Source organism: Macaca fascicularis, chromosome 4 (genome assembly GCF_037993035.2).
Source record: "Macaca fascicularis isolate 582-1 chromosome 4, T2T-MFA8v1.1".
NCBI classification, from domain to species: Eukaryota; Metazoa; Chordata; class Mammalia; order Primates; family Cercopithecidae; genus Macaca; species Macaca fascicularis.
The window spans coordinates 157,238,764-157,259,772 of NC_088378.1; the positions used below are offsets into that span (position 1 = coordinate 157,238,764).

At 43.1% G+C, this 21,009-nt stretch overlaps 1 long non-coding RNA gene across 1 annotated transcript; it reads left to right on the plus strand.

Annotated features, from left to right (window-relative positions):
* Nucleotides 1-17,547: 17,547 nt before the first annotated feature.
* LOC141410231 (uncharacterized) lies at nt 17,548-19,281 on the plus strand. The gene is made up of 2 exons (XR_012434485.1): nt 17,548-17,675; nt 18,825-19,281. It is a non-coding gene; the product is annotated as an uncharacterized lncRNA (long non-coding RNA).
* The last annotated feature ends 1,728 nt before the right edge of the window (nt 19,282-21,009 follow it).

Genomic DNA, 21,009 nt, shown 5'->3' on the forward strand with positions numbered 1-21,009 from the left:
AGAACATTAGACTGCATTTCAAATATGAATGCATCAGTACAAAAATTTTTTAAAGCCTCACTTAATGTGAGGGGTCATGCCCAGCAAAAATCCTTCTGAAAGTCCAACAGAGCCCAGCATGCAACAGCTTCTTCTTTTGAAATGGGATGTGTTGCAGGGTCTCCGGACCACAGACCTTAAAGTCCAGCCCTAGATTGTTCTTTTAGGCTGTTGCATCCCTAGTCTCATTTCAGATTTTTATTTTCAGGTGCTTTCTGTCTCACTAGTTTTATGTTTTCCTGCTTCTTTCCAAATGCACCCTTATTTTCAGCATTGTGTTTGATGCCATGGGGAATATAAAAGGAATATAAGACACAGCTCCTGCCCACAGCTGTGTTTAATCTAGTTGGGGCTATAAACCAACATCCATGAAACAATTAATTCATGAAACAGTAGTATATACATAATATTATATATTAGCAAACAAAGTACTATTCTCCAACATGAAACAATACTCAGTTCATTTCAGCTAAGCTAAGCCGAAGAGTTTTTCAAGTAACCTGAAGAGGCTTATTTAAATATTTCCTTTATAATCTGTGAGACTTCCAGGATCAAATGATATTTTTATTTTTACTTTTTAAAATTTAGAGATGGGGTCTCGCTATGTTGCCCAGGATGGTCTTGAACTCCTGGGCTCAAGCGATCCTCCCACCTCTCAAATGATATATTTAAGAGGAGGTATATAAACTTGATGACTTTATGAACATTTCAATGAATATCGCTGTTCCTTAGTTTTTGGAATAATAAATACCACACAGCAAAATGGTGAAGAACAGCTTTGTAAAGTTCAAGTTTTTATGGCCTTTCCTTTGTTGCCAGTCAGCCTGGCCACTGGCCTTTCTTTAACCTAAACCTGTTTTTGCAAAGAGCATTGCATTGTAAACAACAATATATGCAATGTCACTCTAGAACTGACCCTTTCAATTTAAGAATTATATATATTTAAAGAAGAATCTATCCAAGAAGACTTAGAACATTGATTGTAAGTAAAATGTAACAATGGATTCCTGCTTTATCCTATTCCCACCATGCTATACTATGCTCTGCCTGTTTATCCCCTCTAAAGCTCATGTTGAAATTTGAGCCCCAATGTGGCAGTGTTGGAGTGGGCCCGGTGGGAGGTGTTTGGATCATGGAGGCAGATCCCTCATGGATAGATTAATGCCCTCCCTCAGGGTGAGTGAATTCTCATTCTGTTAAGTCCCATGAGATCTGGTGGTTAAAAAGAGCCTGGTACCCCCCACCCCCAACCCTTGCCTCCTCTCTCCCTATCTTTTTGCACATACTGGCTCCATTCCACTGTGAGTTGAAGCAACCTGAGGCTTTCACCAGATACCAATGCCCAATCTTGGACTTTCCAGCCACCAGAATGATGAGTCAAAGAACCTTTTATCTTTATAAACTACTCAGTCTCTGGTGTTCAGTTACAGCAACACTAAACATATTAAGACACACTCTGAAATCCTGGAGAGAGAGACCAATGCCCAAATCATGAAATGTAAAGCTCTTAAGCAATAAACTCAATGAATGTTCTATAAACATATTCCGTTCTCAGTAAAATTGCTTCAAAATAACACTACTCTAAATGATGGCTGTCACCAGAAAACATCAGAGAGCTGGAAGCACTCAGCTTTCCCTTCCTTTGTAATCAGCCAACTTCATTACGCCTTCTGCCTAGTAATGATAGAGATGGGTTTCATAACATGAAAATAATCGGCATCACAAACTGCATGCTCTCCCGAGGAACTAGAGATGTATGTCATTTCACATACCAATGGGAAAAACATGACTTTTGTTTAACTCAGGCACTGGAGTTCTAGAAATAGAGTGAAATCCTGCAACTTACTGGTAATGTATGCTGCACACACTCTTTGAAGCAAACACATGTTGAGAAAATGCCATTTTAACCCTGCCTTGAGGAAGTGAAGTGGTATATTGTACCTGTGTCATCAGCTTTTTTTCTCCCCTGAACAGGAGTCAATTTGTGTATAACCAATAGAGAAATATGCCACTGCCTCAGAATTTTTAAAAATATTTTTTGTTCTTATTATAACGGTAATATTGCTCATTGTAGAAAATTTGGAAAATGGGAAAACGTAAAGAAGGAAATAAGAATCACAATCCCTCAATCCTAAAATTACTACTTGTTAGTAGTTTGATTTCTCTTATTCCAATATTTTTATAAGTGTGTATTTTGCATAGTTGAGATAATTTTGTGCTATTTTCATACTGCTTTTTTCATCTAATGTAAACTTGTAAGCATTTTATCTTTTCATTAACATCTTGGTAAATGTACTTGTAATGGGTGCATCTGCCGCAGTATGAGTGCACACTAAGTTACCTCACCATTCCCCTGTTGATGAACGTTTAGATAGCTCACTTTTCCACCATTATCAAAAATATAATGATCACATGCACACACATTTATTCTATGAACTGGAACCCAGACCTCTGATGAAGGGTGGGTGGTTTCCTTATTGACCAAGGCTACGTCTCTGAGATTTTAAGGAAATAGTGCAGAGTTACAAGATCAAAGAAAAGTAGAGGACTACGTGCTCGCAAACAGTGTGTTCCTGATAAGTCCTGCTCTTGCAAACGAAGCAGGGCGTTCCCAATAAGTCCTGCTCTTGCAAACGAAGCAGGGCGTTCCCCATAAGTCCTGCTCTTGCAAAAGAAGTCAGGGAAAGGTCAGAAAAACAACAATGTGTCTTGTGACTTGGTAACATTCCACAAACGACTGTATAAAATAAAGCAGAGCGTGCGATTCGAGGCGGCCGCCATGTTTGTCTTGTCTTGTATTGTCTTGTGTGTTCATTCCTTTGTTTAGGAAACACGCGGACCCCAACAATCACATGCACACACATTTATTCTATGAACTGGAACCCAGACCTCTGATGAAGGGTGGGTGGTTTCCTTATTGACCAAGGCTACGTCTCTGAGATTTTAAGGAACTAGTGCAGAGTTACAAAGATCAAAGAATCTAGACATGTTTAGAGCTCTTAATAGATACTAACAAACTGCTTTCCAGATTGTCCCAGTTTACACTCCAGTAGCAAAGTGCAAGAAAGCCCACTTCACTGTACACCATGCCTGTGGCAGCACTGAGTGTTCATATTTCTGAGGGTGAAATGATTTCTCAATATTATTTTGATTTATGCTATTGTATTACTAGTGAGTTTGAACATTTTACTCTCAGGATATTTTAACTTGATGCAAAATGTATAAAAATGAACTTTTATAGAATATTGCCTTCTAAATTGACATAGTGAATCCTCCTTTCAGCCAATTCTGAATACTTAAATGAAAAATTCTTCAATTAGCATTCTTAATTTGAAGTTTCCCTTTACCTTATTTTTTTAAAGACTTTGTTTAACATTAAATTATGGCTTAAAGTGAATTCTTCAGCCAAGGGAAGTTGGTTCTCTTTTTTATAGCCAAAAGACTTAAGTATATTAGTAATTCTGTATAGAAATATACAGAACACGGGAAAATGCAAAAAAAAAAAAAAAAAATCACATTTTAGAAGTTTGCTAAAAATCTCTTTCTCCAGTGGGGAGACTGAGAGTGTAAAATTAAGGAAAATAATTTGCTTTTTGCATGTCCATGGCAAATGATTGCCTGTTCCAATCAGGAGACTTTTCCTCATTGATTTCTCTGCATGTCTCCTGTGCTTTGAAGCTAGAACTTAACATTAACAGGGAATTGACTTTCCTTTTTGGCTCTTCTCTTTACAAACATCGCTCATTCACTCACAAATCTATGTTTTAAAGGGCTACAGTTTTATTTTTAAGAAGCAGTTCAACATTCAAAATTCTGTGAAGTGTGATTTCTTCAGAATTTCAATATACACTAACAAAAGAAAGAGTTTAGGTAAGAAGGCAACAGCCAACAGAAGCAAAGACAGTATCTGACCACGGCTTACCTAGTAGGATGGCGGAAGTTCTGGCACAATCTCTACTTCACTCCAACATAGACTTGATTGACAGTAGCATTTCCTAAAGACATCCTAGATGCATATATGTTCTTTACATATATTATTTTTACAACACACAACAGTGCTGCCAACTAAGTATTATTATTCCCATTCTATAGATAAAGAAACGAAAGCTCAGAGATGCTAGAGCTAGGTTTACAACCTTGGTCTGTGTCATTCAGAATCTAGGAATGCTTCTTTTCTTTTTTTTTTTTTTTTTTTTTTGAGATAGAATCTCACTCTGTTGTCCAGGCTGGAGTGCAATGGCATGATCTCAGCTCATGGCAACCTCCACCTCCCAGGTTCAAGCAATTCTCTGCCTCAGCCTCCTGAGTAGCTGGTATTACAGGCGTGCACCACCACATTGAGCTAAATTTTTTTTTGTATTTTTAGTAGAGATAGGGTTTCACTCTGTTAGCCAGGCTGGTCTTGAACTCCTGACCTCAAGTGATCCACCCACCTCAGCCTCCCAAAGTGCTGGGATTACAGGCGTAAGCCGCTGCACCCAGCCTTTAAAAAAAAAAAAAAGAAAATATATACACAAAGAGTGCATAGAAATATACTACATCAAAAAATAAAATGCACACCATTTCCCTAGCCATTTCCCTGGAGCTTAGAAGCCCCTGGTGTTCTTTTCCTCATGACATATCCCACACACACCATGTAACCACTCTCCTAAATTTTGTGTTACCAATTCACTTGCGTTTCTTTGTCATCTTACTTTACATGTTGTATCTGTAAACGTTATATGTTTTAACTTTGCCTGTTTTATATTTTATCTGTATGGAAATCATAAATAGTGCCTGTCTTTCTCAGAAAAATTCCTTTGTCATGAATAAACCACAGGCCTGTTACTGTACCTGCAGTTCTAGAAACCAGCATAAGTATAAGCCTAGATTCATAGTCTTAAAGTAGAATTGTGATGGAGTTCAGCACACACTAACCCAAAACAGGGCACCTTGGCATTTGAGAAGGCAACAGAAGCAGGAAGTTCTCCCTCACTTTCTTCCCCTTGTTCCTTCTCCTCTGACACAGGTTGTAAATCTCTCACTCCAGGGTGGCCCACCATATACCTGGAGGAAAGCAATGTCCCCGTCTGAAGACACAGAGACACCAAGAAGAATCTGAACAGGCCTTGCTAAGTTCCCTTCTGTTTATAACCATTAGCTTATACCATTTTATCCAATCATACTTCCGCTTGACTGTTCATAAGCATACATAGTTTTCCCTGTTTCTTTGGGTCTTCATTTCTGAAAGTTCCCGGGTCACATAAAACTTGTTTTGTTTTGTTTTGTTTGAAACAAGGTCTCACTCTGTCAGCCAGGCTGGAGTGCAGTGGTATGTTCACGGCTCACTGCAGCTTTGACCTCCTCCCACTGAGGATCTTCCCAAGCAATCCTCCCACCTTAGCCTCCCAAGTAGCTGGAAATACAGGTGCACGCCACCATACCAAGCTCATTTTGAACTTTTTGTAGAGATGGGGGTCTCACTATGTTATGCAGGCTAGTCTTGAACTTCTGGGCTCAGGCAATCATCCTTCCTCAGCCTCCAAAAGTGCTGGGATTACAGGTATGAGCCACTGCACCCAGCCCCCGTCACATAAAACTTATTTCAAATAAATTTGTTAAACTCTTCTCTTGTTAACCTATCTCTTATTATAGGAGTTTCAAACATGAACCTAGTAATCAGTGGGGAAAGAACTATTTTCTCTCCTATAATTGCCAGATTTAGCAAATAAAAGCAAGTATGTCCCATGCATATTCTAGTGGGTATGCCCCATGCAATATTTAGGGCATATTCGTACTAAAAAGCATTTGTTCTTTGTCTGAAATTCATATCTAACTGGGCATCCTGTATTTTATCTGTCAGGCCCGTTTTAAGGAGTCTTACAACATTAGTCTGTTTTGTTTTGTTTTGTTTTGTTTTCTGAGACAGAGTCTCACTCTCTCACTCAGGCTGGAGTGCAATGGTGCAATCTCTGGTTCACTGCAAGCTCTGCTTCCTGGGTTCAAGCGATTCTCCTGTCTCAGCCTCCCGAGTAGCTGCCATTGCAGGTACGCGCCACCGGGCCTGGCTAATTTTTGTATTTTTAGTAGAGAAGAGGTTTCGTCATGCTGGTCAAGCTGGTCTCGAACCCCTGACTCCAGGTTTTCTGCCCGCCTTGGCCTCCCAAAATGCCAGGATTACAGATGTGAGCCACCACGCCTGGCCGCTACATCAGTTTTGACACCTGAACACAACCCTAGAAGGTAATTACCCTGGCGGGTAAGCCTTGAAGTGGTGCTGTAACTGTCCAGTGGGTTCTCCTTGCCCGCTGCCTAGACAGAGCCATCAAGATGGGGGAATTGCAACACAGAAAGAATTTAATTCATGCAGAGCTGGCTGTATAGGAGACCGGAATTTTATTATTACTCAAATCAGTCTCTCTGAGAATTCAGGGATCAGAGTTTTTAAGGATAATCTGGTGGGTAGGGGGCCATAAGTAAGGAGTGCTGATGATTGGGTTGGAGATGAAATCATAGTAAGTCGAAGCTGTCCTCTTGTGCTGTCTGGCAGTCCCTGGGTGGGGGCCATAAGGCCAGAGGAGCCAGTTTATCGATCCGGGTAGTGACAGCTGATACATCTAGCACAGAGTCTGCAAAATATCTCAAACACTGATCTTACATTTTACAATGGTGATTTATCCCCAGGAGTAATTTGAGGAGGTTCAGAATCTTTTTTATTTTTTATTTTTGAGATGGAATATCTCCCTGTTGCCCAGGCTGGAAGCAGTGGTGTGATCTTGGCTCACTGCAACCTCGGCCTCCCGGGTTTAAGCGATTCTCTGCCTCAGCCTCCCAAGTAGCTGGGATTATAGGCGTGTGCCACCACGCCTGGCTAATTTTTTTGTATTTTTAGTAGAGACAGGGTTTCACCGTCTTCGCCAGGTCTTGAACTCCTGACCACCCACCACAGCCTCCCAAAGTGCTGGAATTACAGTCGTGAGCCACCTTGACTGGCCGGTTCAGAGTCTTACAGGCTCCAGCTACGTGACTCCTAAACCATAATTTCTAATCTTGTGGCTAATCTGTTAGTCCTGTAAAGGCAGTCTAGTCCTAAGCAGGAAGGGGGTTTGTTTTGGGAAAGGGCTGTTGTCATCTTTGTTTCAAAGTTAAACTATAAACTAAGCTCCTCCCAAAGTTAGTTCATTCTCTGCCCGGGAATGAACAAGGACAGCTTGGAGGTTAGAAGCAACATGGAGTTGGTTAGGTCAGGTCTCTTTCACTGTCATAATTTTCTCAGTTATAATTTTTGCAAAGGCAGGTTCAGTCCCCCACAATGTGGGGTGGAAATTGCAAGGATCCTAGAGTTAGGAAACCTGGGTCCTAATTCCCACCCCATCGGCTCTTGGTTATGTGACCTTGGACACCTCACTCCTCCTGAGCTTCAGTTTTCTCATCTTCAAAACAGGAATCACAAGAGACTTCCTCAAAAAGGCTAAATCCTCATCTGTTATAAGAGAAACTCAATAGATTGTTTATAATCTAGACTAGATAAAACAAGAAATAGTACCATGGGCACATCACTTAAAGATCTGGAGGTGACCCCCAAGAAATCCTGAAAATAGAAACTGTTAAAAGTTCCTTAAGGCTGCCTTTAGCTGTAGAACCAGGGGTGGCCTGTGGGAAGCAATAGACTGGGAATGTTCCTTCTCATGACAAGCTCTTTCTTGGTATTTCATGTTTTTAACATCAACTTTGTTTTGAAAAGTTTAAAATCGGGCAGGGCGCGGTGGCTCACGCCTGTAATCCCAGCACTTTGGGAGGCCAATGAGGGCAGATCACGAGGTCAGGAGATGGAGACCATCCTGGCTAATACGGTGAAACCCCGTCTCTACTAACAATACAAAAAATTAGCTAGGCGTGGTGGTGGGCGCCTGTAGTCCCAGCTACTGGGGAAACTGAGGCAACAAACTCGCTTGAACCCAGGAGGTGGAAGTTGCAGTGAGCCGAGATCGCGCCACTGCACTCCAGCCTGGGCGACAGAGCGAGACTCCGTCTCGAAAAGAAAAGAAAAGGTTTAAAACCGTTCAAACAGATTTTTGAAACCCGAGATCTAGTTTTAAAATAAAAATGAAACTGGGAGAAATAGAATACCTCCCTCTCAAGGTTCAGGACGAACTGAGAACATTGTGTGTGAGAATGCTAAGACTGCAAAGATGATAGCCTGCCTGTCTTTTTAGAGGGAGGGAAAGGAGAAAGCGCCCTGTTGTCCCTGAAGAAACTGACAGGAGAATGTTCCTCCGTATTTCTGACGGGTCGCTCAACCCTGACGGGGCAGCTCTGCTGATTCCACGCCCAGCAGCCTCCGACGCTGCCGAGGGACTTTATACATATTTTTTATGCCAATGATGAATTCAAGTTACAGAATTTAAACACGAAGAAAGCTCCTCCTGGGCTTCTGATGCAGGGCAGGGTCTCCAGGAAGGCAGGCGCCCCCCTTCCTCAGTTTCCCTCACAGACGCGGTAGACTCTCCCTACCTGCTCCAAACAGGAGCTCAGTTCCAGGAGCATCGGCGCTGGCAACAAGATTGACGCGAGCTGCAGCGCCCTCTGGAGGCACGCAGGGAAAATGCAATGGGGTGACGGTTCTGCAGCCTCAGGACCGGATCTCAGGCTGCGGTCTGCCCTCTAGTGGCTGCAGACGCTAGTTACACTTCGAAAATGCTCAAACGGGTCAGTGAAAACTTTTGAGTTACTTAACTGAAAAAGAAACTAGGGAGACAGAGAAATGAGAAATCGTTCAGACGGCACATTGTTGAGACGTCAACGGGAGAGTGGGTTTCTGCCTCTTTGGATTCTCTCCTCTAAGCCTGAGGTTCCCTAGAAATTGGAAAAATAAGGCTAATACACAATGTAAAAATGCATTTAAGTTCGAGGATTGCCTTTCATTCTGAGATTTTTGTTGGGCTGAATTTGGGGGGCTTTGTGAAAGTGTCGTCAAGTCTCAATTTTCTTTCAATGTCTCATGTCCTCTCCCAGATACTTGGGAACGTTTACTCCTTTGTTACACGCCTACTTCTAGACTCGATAAAAGAAGAAATAGGCCGGGCGCGGTGGCTCAAGCCTGTAATCCCAGCACTTTGGGAGGCCGAGGTGGGTGGATCACGAGGTCAGGAGATCGAGACCATCCTGGCTAACACGTGAAACCCCGTCTCTACTAAAAAAATACAAAAATTAGCCGGGAGCGGTGGCGGGCGCCTGTAGTCCCAGCTACTCGGGAGGCTGAGGCAGGAGAATGGCGTGAACCCGGGAGGTGGAGCTTGCAGTGAGCTGAGATCCGGCCACTGCACTCCAGCCTGGGGGACAGAGCGAGACTCTGTCTCAAAAAAAAAAAAAAAAAGAAGAAATAGTACCATTTATAGTACCAAGAAAAAGTACCACTGTTCCCTCCCATCAAGACAGTCTTTCAAATTCATAAGCACAGAATTACTTTCAGGTGGAATGGATGTCCAGGCTCGTTCAGATCCAGGGAAGATAAGGTGTCTCCTCTCCATGTTACAGATTTGAGACCTAGGCAGGACCAGTGATCTGTCCGCTGTATAATACAGCATCTTGCAGCTGGTAGAAACTCAGTAGGAATTGCTGAAAAAAACAAAGGTCATGGATGACAGATGGGGCCTAAAGCCCAGATATTCTGTCCTTTTCACCACACCAGGATCCTGAGATTTCTGGAAAGACATGTGCAATCTGCTTAATTGAAAAACTGCCCGGTTTTCTTAACAGGGAGGTGTTGGACTGGGGACAGGAACAGCAGGAATCCAGCAGGGAGAATTGGTGTTTGTCACACTGAAGGTGAGCCTTGGAAAGTCTCATGAGATATTATCAGACTGCAATGGGGGATGTGTGGGCAGGCGTTAGCTCCTTTGATGGTTTTCCCTACAGGCTGGGATATTAATGAGACTGGGGGGTTGGGAGGAGTTACTGGGTGGGGGGTACAGAGGAAGGCTTTGTGCGATGCAGAAAGAAAATCCAGAAATAAAGGCCCATGAGAAATGGGAATGTTCTACACCACGGAGTGAGCAAGGGAACAGAACCTTAAAACTAACTGTGAGGTCAAGTGCCAGGTGGCTCCCAGAATAACCAGGAGCTCTGAGTGCAGGGAAGCACCAAATACTTTGCACTGTTAACAACTTAAAAATGCCAAGCCGTGTGCCAAAATGCCCTCCAAACAGTTCTGTAAATTTAGATTTTCATAAATTCTGTATTACAGTTCCAGAAAAACTGTTTGCAATAATATATTTAATGATGTTTGGTGAGGACATAGAGAAATTGAAACCCTGGTGCATTTTTAGTGGGAATATGAAATGATGCAACCTCTGTGGAAATCACTTTGGCAGTTCCTTAAAAAGTTAAATTTAGGGCCGGTTGCAGTGGCTCACGCCTGTAATCCCAGCACTTTGGAAGGCCAAGGTGGGTGGATCACGAGGTCGGGAGATCTAGACCATCCTGGCTAACATGGTGAAACCCTGTCTCTACTAAAAAAAATACAAAAAATTAGCCAGGCGTGGTGGTGGGCGCCTGTAGTCCCAGCTGCTCGGGAGACTGAGGCAGGAGAATGGCATGAACTCGGGAGCGGAGCTTGCAGTGAGCCGAGATCTCACCACTGCACTCCAGCCTGGGGGACAGAGTGAGACTCTGTCTAAAAAAAAAAAAAAAGTTAAATATAGAATTACCATATGACTCAGCAACTCCGCTCCTAGGTGTATTCCTAAAAGAACTGAAAAAGAGGTATTCAAACAAAAGCTGATACAGTACACCAGTGCTCACAGCAGCACTATTTACAATAGCCAAAAATGGAAACAACCCGTATGTCCATCAACTGGTAAGTGCTTAAAGAAATTGTGGTATATTCATACAGTGGAATATTACTGAGCCATAAACAAGAATGAAGTACTGATATGTGCTATGAGGTGGATGAAACTTGAAAACATGCTCAGTAAAAGAAGCCAGACACAAATGGTCACATATTACATGATTTCACTTACATGAACTAAAAAGTCTATAGAGACAAAGATTAGTGGTTGCCAAGGACTGAGAGCAGGGGGAAGGGGAACAGACTGCCTAAAGGGTAAGGGTTCCCTTTTGGGGCAATGAAGATGTTTTAGAACTATATGAAAGTGATGGTTGTACAATATTGTGAATTATACACTCTTTTTGTTGTTGTTGTTTTGAGGCAGGATCTCATTCTGTTGCCCAGGATGGAGTGCCATGGTGCCATCTTGGCTCACTGCAACCTTGACCTTCCAGGCTCAAGCCCCTCTCCCACTTCAGCCTCCCAAGTAGCTGGGACTACAGGTATGTGCCACTACACCCAGCTAATTTGTTTATTTTTTGTAGAGACGGGTTTATTTACTCTTAAATTAAGAAGTTTCTGTTCTGTGAACTTTACCTCAATAAAAAAATGTTTAATATTTAAAATATATTTGATAACTAGTCACTTTAATAACCAGTTGCTAACGAGATAATAAAAAGATATTGCAATCTAAATAACTTTTTTTTTTTTTGAGACGGAGTCTGGCTCTGTCGCCCAGGCTGGAGTGCAGTGGTACAATCTCGGCTCACTGCAAGCTCCGCCTCCCAGGTTCACACCATTATCCTGCCTCAGCCTCCTGAGTAACTGGAACTACAGGCGCCCGCCACCACGCCCGGCTAATTTTTTGTATTTTTAGTAGAGACGGGGTTTCACCATGTTAGCCAGGATGGTCTCGATCTCCTGACCTCATGATCCACCCGCCTCGGCCTCCCAAAGTGCTGGGGTTACAGGCGTGAGCCACCGCGCCCGGCGCCCCCGCCCCCTTTTTTTTTTTTTTTTTGCGACAAAGTCTCACTCTGTCCCTGAGACTGGAGTGCAATGGCGCGATCTCGGCTCACTGCAATCTCCGCTTCCTGGGTTCAAGCAATTCTCATGCCTTAGCCTCCTAAGTAGCTGGGATTACAGGTGCCTGCCACCACACCCAGCTAATTCTTCTATTTTTAGTAGAGGCGGGGTTTCACCATGTTGACCAGGTCAAACTCCTGACCTCAGGTGATCTGCCCACCTCAGCCTCCCAAAGTGCTGGGATTACAGGCGTGAGCCACCGTGCCCAGTCGCAACCTAAATGTTTCTTTTGGATTAAAGTTACAGCCAGTCCCACCTCTTTAGGAGTTTCACATCCAAAGACTCAACCAACAGTAGATTGAAAATATTCTGAAAAAAATACCACAACAATAAAAAATAATCCAAATTTTTAAAAATACCATATAACAACTATTAACATAGCATTACGTTATAGTTGGCATTACAAGTAACTAGATATGACTTAAAGTATGCAAGAGGCTGTGTGTAGGTTACATGTAAATACTATGCCAAAATGTCTTCCAAACAGTTATATAAAAGACTGACTATAATCAAAGTTTAAAGGACTATTTTTCTTCAATTGGATGTATCTAAATAATTACCAACCTTTAATAATTTTATGACTGCTGCAATTCACTTTAATGACTTATGATTATCATTGTGCAAATAATGAGGATACACTTTAGTGAAAGGCTTTCTTTGACTGCACGTGCTGCACGTGATTGCTGTGGTTAATAAAATTGACCTATTCTACTGCAGTAGAAAGAGAAACAAATTAGAATTGGTTTTAAAAAAAAATCATTAAGACCTTTGGAAATGGGTATCTCATTGTGTCACTGACTCTCAGATGCAAATTTTTTTTTTTATATTTTGACATTGTTGAAATCAGGTGCCTGTTACAGTCACTGAGACCAGGCAGCCATCACGATGTAGCTGTCATTGCCTGTGTTTGTTCATCCAAAAGTGCTAAATCGTGTCGGGAACCTGGGGAAGAATTCCAGAGACAAGAGTGGAGCACTGTTTCAAGAACATTCTTGATTTTAAAACATAGACGTTGTGAGTCAATGTCAAAAAATGGTTCTGAATAGTTGGATTTGGAATGTGTAGAAGTTTTAGGAATGCTTAACCAGTTTGTTTCATTCATGTTTTACTTTTCATATGTGGGTGTATATGTATACACAAACATGATAGAGAGTAATATCTTTGCTGGCCAGGTGCAGTGGCTCACGCCTGTAATCCCAACACTTTGGGAGGCCAAGGTGGACGGATCTCGAGGTCAGGAGATCGAGACCATCCTGGTTAACATGGCGAAAACCCGTCTCTACTAAAAATACAAAAATAAAATTAGCGGGGGGCAGGGCGTGGTGGCTCACGCCTGTAATCCCAACACTTTGGGAGGCCGAGGTGGGCGGGTCATGAGGTCAGGAGATCGAGACCATCCTGGCTAACACGGTGAAACCCTGTCTCTACTGAAAATACAAAAAATTAGCCAGTCATGGTGGTTGGCACCTGTAGTCCCAGCTATTTGGGAGGCTGAGGCAGGAGAATGGGGTGAACCCAGGAGGCGGAGCTTGTAGTGAGCTGAGCTTGCGCCACCGCACTCCAGCCTGGGTGACAAAGTAAGACTCTGCCTCAAAAAAAAAAAAAAAAAAAAGGCCGGGCGTGGTGGCTCAAGCCTGTAATCCCAGCACTTTGGGAGGCCGAGTCGGGTGGATCACGAGGTCAGGAGATCGAGACCATCCTGGCTAACACGGTGAAACCCCATCTCTACTAAAAAATACAAAAAACTACCCGGGCGAGGTGGCGGGCGCCTGTAGTCCCAGCTACTCGGGAGGCTGAGGCAGGAGAATGGCGTGAACCCGGGAGGGGGAGCTTGCAGTGAGCCGAGATCCGGCCACTGCACTCCAGCCTGGGCGACAGAGCGAGACTCCGTCTCAAAAAAAAAAATTAGCCAGGCGTGGTGGCGGGTGCCTGTAGTCCCAGCTACTGGAGAGGCTGACACAGGAGAATGGCATGAACCTGGGAGGCAGAGCTTGTAGTGAGCCGAGATCACGCTACTGCACTCCGCGTGGGCGACGGAGCGAGAATCTGTCTCAAAAAACAAACCAAAGCAAAACAAAAACCAGAGACCCTAGATAAGACTCCATTTGGGGCTCCCCGGTTGTGAGGTGTTCTGTGCATACATCAGTTGTTCCTGATCTGGGAGAGGGCATGTCAAGCACGGCCCTTACAGAGGGAGGATAACTGGAGCTTGCACCTGGCCTTTCTAGACCCCTTGCTGTGGCACAACCCTTGGTTGTGATGCACGCCCCTATTTCAATGCTGCTGCTATATCGTATCCTTTTCCTGTAGTAAACTGTAGATCAGTCAGCACTGTCATTTGGTGTCCTGTAAATCTTTAACAATGGAACTCTGCTCAACTGCCACCAATAAAGCAGATGCCTGTTAGACATTTGGTAGGCTGATTACAGAAATGGACTCTAAAGCTCCTCCGTCAAAGGTGAAGTCATTTCTCCACCGTTTGAACTAACCAGTGACTCTCTTTTGGTGATAGAATGTGGTGATAGGAACAGTGGCCAGTTCTGGGTGTAAGCCTTGCTAAGTGAAGCCAAATTCCACCTGGGGTTGCCTCCATACTTTGAGTCCCTATGTAACAAACTGCAATCTAACGTAGATTTAAATTAAATGAAAGCAGAACTCATGAGCAGACTTTTGTAATAGCTGAGTCCCAGCCAATCACAGCAGCTGAGCGTCAGTCGGTCACAGGTGGCCAACTGATCAGACCAGGTTCAAATATGGTGTCTGCTGATTGGTTACTGAGCCGTAACCAATCAAGCTGTTTCGGTACCTCACTTCTGTTTTCTGTCTGTAAATGCTGCTTGCCTACCTTGCAAAGTAGGGCGCTCGCGCGCGCGATTTCTCTCTCTCTCTCTCTTCTTCCTTTCTCCCTCCCTCTCTCCTAGGCTATCCCGCTGGAGGATGAGACATGTGCAGCAGAGCGGAATCAGCTCAGTTGTCCCAGCTGAGGCCCCATACATTTGAGAAAGCCCGAAGAAGACTAGTCAAGCCACTCAGCAAACCCACAGCAGACAAGAGATGCAGAAACGAGCTTCTCCAAGCTCAGTTCAAATAATCTGAACTGCTCAGCTGGCCCACAGACTGTAAGCAAATATAATAGTTTGTGATTATATGCACCTAAGGTTTTGTGGTTGTGTGTTATACAACGTTATTGTGACAATAAGTAACTGACACAGATATCCAAGCACAGATGTCAAGTAGGCAGTTGGATGCATGGCTCTGAAATTCAGGTGAAAAGTGCAAGCTGGAGGAAATTTTGAGAGCAGTAAGGACTGGAGTGGACACAGTCAACTGCTCCACCCGGACTCCCTGAAGTAACTTGTTTTCTTTTTTGAGAGCCCCACTCATGCTTTTGATTCTAACACCCAGCACCTGTGTCTCTTCGGAGCCTTGGCTTGGGCTTTTAGAGCTGCTTTGGCCCCCACAACTAGAGAACAAGATATACCTGGAAATGTACTTCTCTCTAAGACAGTGGTTCCCAGCATTTTTGCCACCGGGGACCGGTTTCATGGAAGACAGTTTTTCCATGGACCGGGTGGTGTAGAGGGATGGTTTTGAGATGATTTAAGCACATTACATTTATTGTGCACTTTATTTCTATTATTATTACATTGAAATATATAATGAAATCATAATACAACTCCCCATAATGTAGAATCAGCAGGAACCCTGAGCTTGTTTTCCTGCAACTAGATGGTCCCATCTGAGGGTGATGGGAGTCAGTGACAGATCATTAGGCACTAGATTCGCATAAGGGGCGTGCAACCTACATCCCTCGAATATGCAGTTCACAATAGGGTTCCTGCTTCTGTGAGAATCTAATGCTGCTCTGACAGGAGGTGCAGCTCAGCTTCACTCTCTTACCCGCCGCTCATCTTCTGGTGTGCAGCCCAGTTCCTAACAGGCCACGGACTGGTACTGGTCCTTGGTCGGGGGGTTGCGGACCCCTGTGTCATATGTCAGGAGGTGAGCTCAGGTGGTAATGCAAGTGGTAATAGGGAGTGACTGTAAATACAGATGAAGCTTTGCTTGCTTGCTCACCTACCACTCACCTCCTGCTGTACAGCTCAGTTCCTAACAGGCCACAGACCAGTACCGGTTCATGGCCTAGGGCCTGGGAACTCCTGTTGTAGGACAATCCTTGACCAGTGACAGACAGGCAAAGGGTGCAGAGCGGAAGGTGTGTGGAAGGCTACTTCTCTTGTCTCTGAAAATCTCTGGGCACACCTTAAGCCCCAGGGTTTCTTTACGCCCAGGATTGGGCTAAAACCACCCTCTCCAAAGACTGCCTGAGAGTATTCCTTTGCTGGGCTTCCTCTCCTCTGTTCGCATCCCCGCTCCCTCACCAGTCTGGGGAGTATTTCCTTAAGAAATCACGTGCTCACAAATCAGGCTCGGCTTCTGGGTCACCCACCCTAAGACAAACACATAAGTAATATTTTGAAGCCATGAGTCTAGATGAGCTATCTGTAAGATTATCAAGGGGCTTGGTATCCATAGTTATTCTCTATATTTAGCATTTTAAGACATTTTGATTTTTTTTTTTAATTTTGCATGCCTTTTTAAGTTTTGGAACCATGGCAATTCTGAATGTTTCTAAGTATAAAGTCTGCCCTTGCACTGATGGATTTATGTAGCAAATATTCAAGATTCTGCCAGAGTAGGATTTTCTAACCAGGTCAACATCCCCTTGATACGTATTTACTTCTGGATGCAAATGTAGAAATAAATAGAGGGATGTGAGTGCGTGAGTGTGTGTGTGTGTCTGTGTGTGCACACACTCCTGTTGAGGCAGGAATAAAGGAGTCCAGCGCATGTTATTGGCCGTCAGGCAAAGTGAGGAACAGCCCCCGTGGAGCTAGAGAATACATTCCAGATTCTGGAATGTTTTGTACAATATCTAAAAGTAATGTGGTGAAGCTCTAAAAAGGAAAAACGGCCACAAATATACATCATTCAAAAATATTTAGGTCATTTACTGTGTAACTGGCACGGTGCATGTAAGGTGAACTGATCAGACATGATTCTGCCCTCTCTGTCCTTAAAAGTTTGATGGTTGATGAGGGGAGGAGAGATAGGCATTCAATAATTACCTAGACAATTATTTACTTATAATTATGTGTGTTTGAAAGAAAAAGTACAAGACATTCTTAGAATAAATAACTGAGGACTAACATTGTCTGAACCAACAAGAGAGACTTCCCTGAGTAAGTGACCTCCAAGCCTGAGGGACGAATTGAGTTAAAGGGATATCAAGGGGACACGCTCAGCATTGATATCAGGAAGAGAGGTTTTCTTCAAACGATGTTACAGCTATGCTGTAGCCACAAGAGCCATTCAGCAAGATCATGCGTGCTTCGCTCCCTCAAGCCCTTTTTTCCCGTATGTGGACTTTGTCCCTGATTGAAATTCTCTCCAGATTCGGTTAATGCCACTTCCTCTTTTAAGCTTTCGCTGACTCTAAGAAAAGTTAGACACCCCTGCCCTGTGTGCTTGTGTGTTACTGGCACATCAAAGGTACTTGTTAAATATTCATTGCATGTTCAGCAAATAAGTATAACAGCACTTTATTCAGTAACACTCTTCTGCTTGTCCAACCCGTCACCAGACTCTGAGTTCCCTGGAGCAGAGGCTGTGTCTTGCTCATCCTCCATCACGATGCTGGATTTGTGGCACTTTAAAAATGTTTGTTGAATGAATGCATGAGGTTAGTAATGAGGATAAGAATAAGGGCTGTGATAAAGGAGACCTATGAGATGAGGTTTCAATGTACATTGAGGTCAGATCATGGAAGACCTTAAATATCGTTTGAAGGAGTTTGTACTTTGTCATGTGGGGCATGGGGAGCCGCTAAAAGTGTCTGAGCCAGACTGATGTGATTAGAGCTGTGCTTCATGAAGGTAATTCTGGAGAGGCTGGGGGCAGGAGCTAACTGGGAAGTTGCTTAGATTAGTGGTAGTAGAAAGGGACAGGAAGGAGGGAAAAGCTGCCAGGGGATGATCGGCTGCATCAGAACCTGAGAACTCATTTCAAGTGAGAGAATCACTCTGGGGCATTTGCCACCAGAGGCTGCAGTTCACATAAACTCTCTGTAATGTTTCCTAAGAATTCTCCAGAGACACATGAGTTTTCTAGTTAGGTAATTAAGAAATAGTTATGTTCTCAAGAGAATAGCTGAATGCCCTAGATAATTTCTTTAATTTTGATTTAGCAAATGGGTGAGATAACTATGCCATCCTTCCTTTTTGGCTGATGTCCACTTCCTTCAGACTAAATAAACATTTAATCACACTGCAGCAACATCAGTCACCTATGTCATCTTTAGAAGCTTCACTATGTCAGCTTCTGGACTTAGGCTTCCCTCTGCTAACTAGAGTTCCTGATTCATTTTTATTGTTCCATCTCCTAGTAGCTGTAATTACCAATACTGTAGATGATGCTGTGGGTTTGTTTGTTCATTAAAAGTAAGTAAGTTCAAAAGAAAAGGGAGCATACCAAAAATTTACACTGTATTGCAAATTTTATACCAGAAGTCAGGGATTAGAAAATTTAAGATTCTCCAGGCACTCAAATGTTAATTTCTCTGCCCTGCATATGTTTCAAAACATGTTCCAAATCTGATCCTGAATCCAAACTAATCATCCATAATGTGGGCAGGTTAGCATTAGCATAATTTATCTTCTGATTTTTTAATTTCAAAAACAAATATTTATACATAACTATTCTGTGCACTCCTGGACATTTATGAGGACCTATTATGTGCCAAACTCTTCTGTATGTTGTATCTTCATGTACCTAAAGCTTTCATCTTCACACAACTCCTGCAAGATGCTATGTTGTTATCTCTGTTTTACAGTTGAAGAAACAGGCTCAGAGTGGTTCATTGACTTGCCTGAGGTCACACAGCTCATGGGTGATGGAGCCTGTGGGAAATTCAAGTCACCTTGGCTCCAAGCCCCACTCCACCATGCTGCCTTTCTCTAAGATTGAACCAGAGCTCCACAACTCGGCAGAAAGGTTGAAAGTCTTCCCTAACATAGGTGAATAAAATTAAAGCTGTCTTTCGTGCTGTCCTGTCATCCAAGCAGAGAACAAGCCTCAGTAAGTTTACCAGTTTGAATGAGCAAAAAACCCTGATTCCCAACAGCAAACAGATATGACCACAAAGTGTATGCCCACATGAAAGTCATTTCCTCAATGGGATGATGTGTGCAGCAAACCACCACGGCACATGTTTGTTTACCTGTGTAACAAACCTGCACATCCTGTATATGTACCCCGAACTTGAAATAAAAGTTGGAAATTAAAAGAAAGTCATTTCCTCTTTTTAATGAAACTGTTTTCTCAGAAGGTTGTGGCCTGTGTCAAATGTCACTGGACAATACGATTGTAACAATACTGCAGACCTCAGTGGACTGTTGCAGAAGAAATCTCTCGGCCGGGCACAGTGACTCAAGCCTGTAATCCCTGCACTTTGGGAGGCCGAGGTGGGCAGATCACCTGAGGTCAGGAGTTCAAGATCAGTCTGACCAACAGGGTGAAACCCTGTTCTCTACTAAAAATGCAAAAATGAGCTGGGTATGGTGACGGGCACCTAATCCCAGCTACTCAGGAGGCTGAAGCAGGAGAATCGCTTGAACCCAGGAGAAGGAGGTTGCAGGGAGCCGAGATCACACCACTGCACTCCAGCCTAGGTGACAGAGTAAGACTCCGTCTCAAAAAAGAAAAAAAAAAAGAAACCTCTCACACCTTATAAGCATTCTTTCTGTATATAATGATAGATGCTTTGTTATTACATGGAACAATTCTTCAAAGCACTTAAAGATCACTGATTGTACATTAATATTTACAACAGCCCTATAAGTACCTTCTTCTTTTTTCTTTCTTTCTTTTTTTTTTTTTTTTTTTGGAATCTTGCTTTGTTGCCCAGGCTGGAGTGCGGTGGTGCAATCTTGGCTCACTGCAACCTCCGCCTCCCAAGTTCAAGGAATTCTCCTGCCTCAGCCTCCTGAGTATCTGGGATTACATGTACATGCCACAATGCCTGGCTAATTTTTTTTGTATTTTTAGTAGAGATGTTGACCAGGCTAGTCTTGAACTCCTGACCTCAAGTGATCCGCCTGCCTCAGCCTGGGCAAAAGTGCTGGGATTACAGGCATGAGCCACCGCACCCGGCCCTACAACTACTTTCAGGCCGAATATTGCTGTTCATATTTTCTTTCCTGGGGTGACTGATGTCTGGAAAAGTCAATGAGTCCCTAACTGGACCCTGAAATTAAGTGCTGTTCTCTGGTCCTACATCTAGCGGGCTTTTGTGTGCTTGAAGAGGCTTATTTACTAGTAAATTTAAGAAAGTGATAGATATAACCCTTAAGACTGCAGGATGGAATGAATAGCCTCATCTTTCTGCTTCAGATGTTGCAGAGGAAGCAAGCTTTGGATTCTTGTCCTCCTCCTATGTTGCTGGTACCAGACACATAGCATCACCCATTGCATCATTTGAACACTCACAATAAGCACATTTACCTCCATTTTAGAGGTAGCGAAACAGAACCTCAAAGATATTCAGGAAATGCCCAAAGTCAGTTGTCCAGTAAAAGAGAGATCCAGGGTCAACCAAAGCCCATTTTCTCTTACCGCCTCTGTACTACCTTTCTTCCTGTTATTTTTTTTAAATACTGACATCTGTCTAAAAAGCTTAGAGATGGGGTATAGGGAAAACACAAATAGCTGAGATTCACAAATAACTGCCAATTCTTATTTTAGCATTTCTCCCAAATCTTTAATTAGAAAATCAGAACTGTTATCTAGTCCGATTGGCTGGTGTGAAATTCCCTGCTACTATCTGGCCTGTGTTGCTGGAGGTGAAACTGCCAGAAGGTGACTGTGAGGACACACCAGGTATGCATTTCTGTATAATCATGATTTGCTGTTGTATATATGCTACTGTTTGAGCAGCAAATTTCAGATTTCATAATTTTATATGTTAAATAGGAAATGCATACGATCAGTTAGAAATAAAGTTGTACTTTTTTGTCATG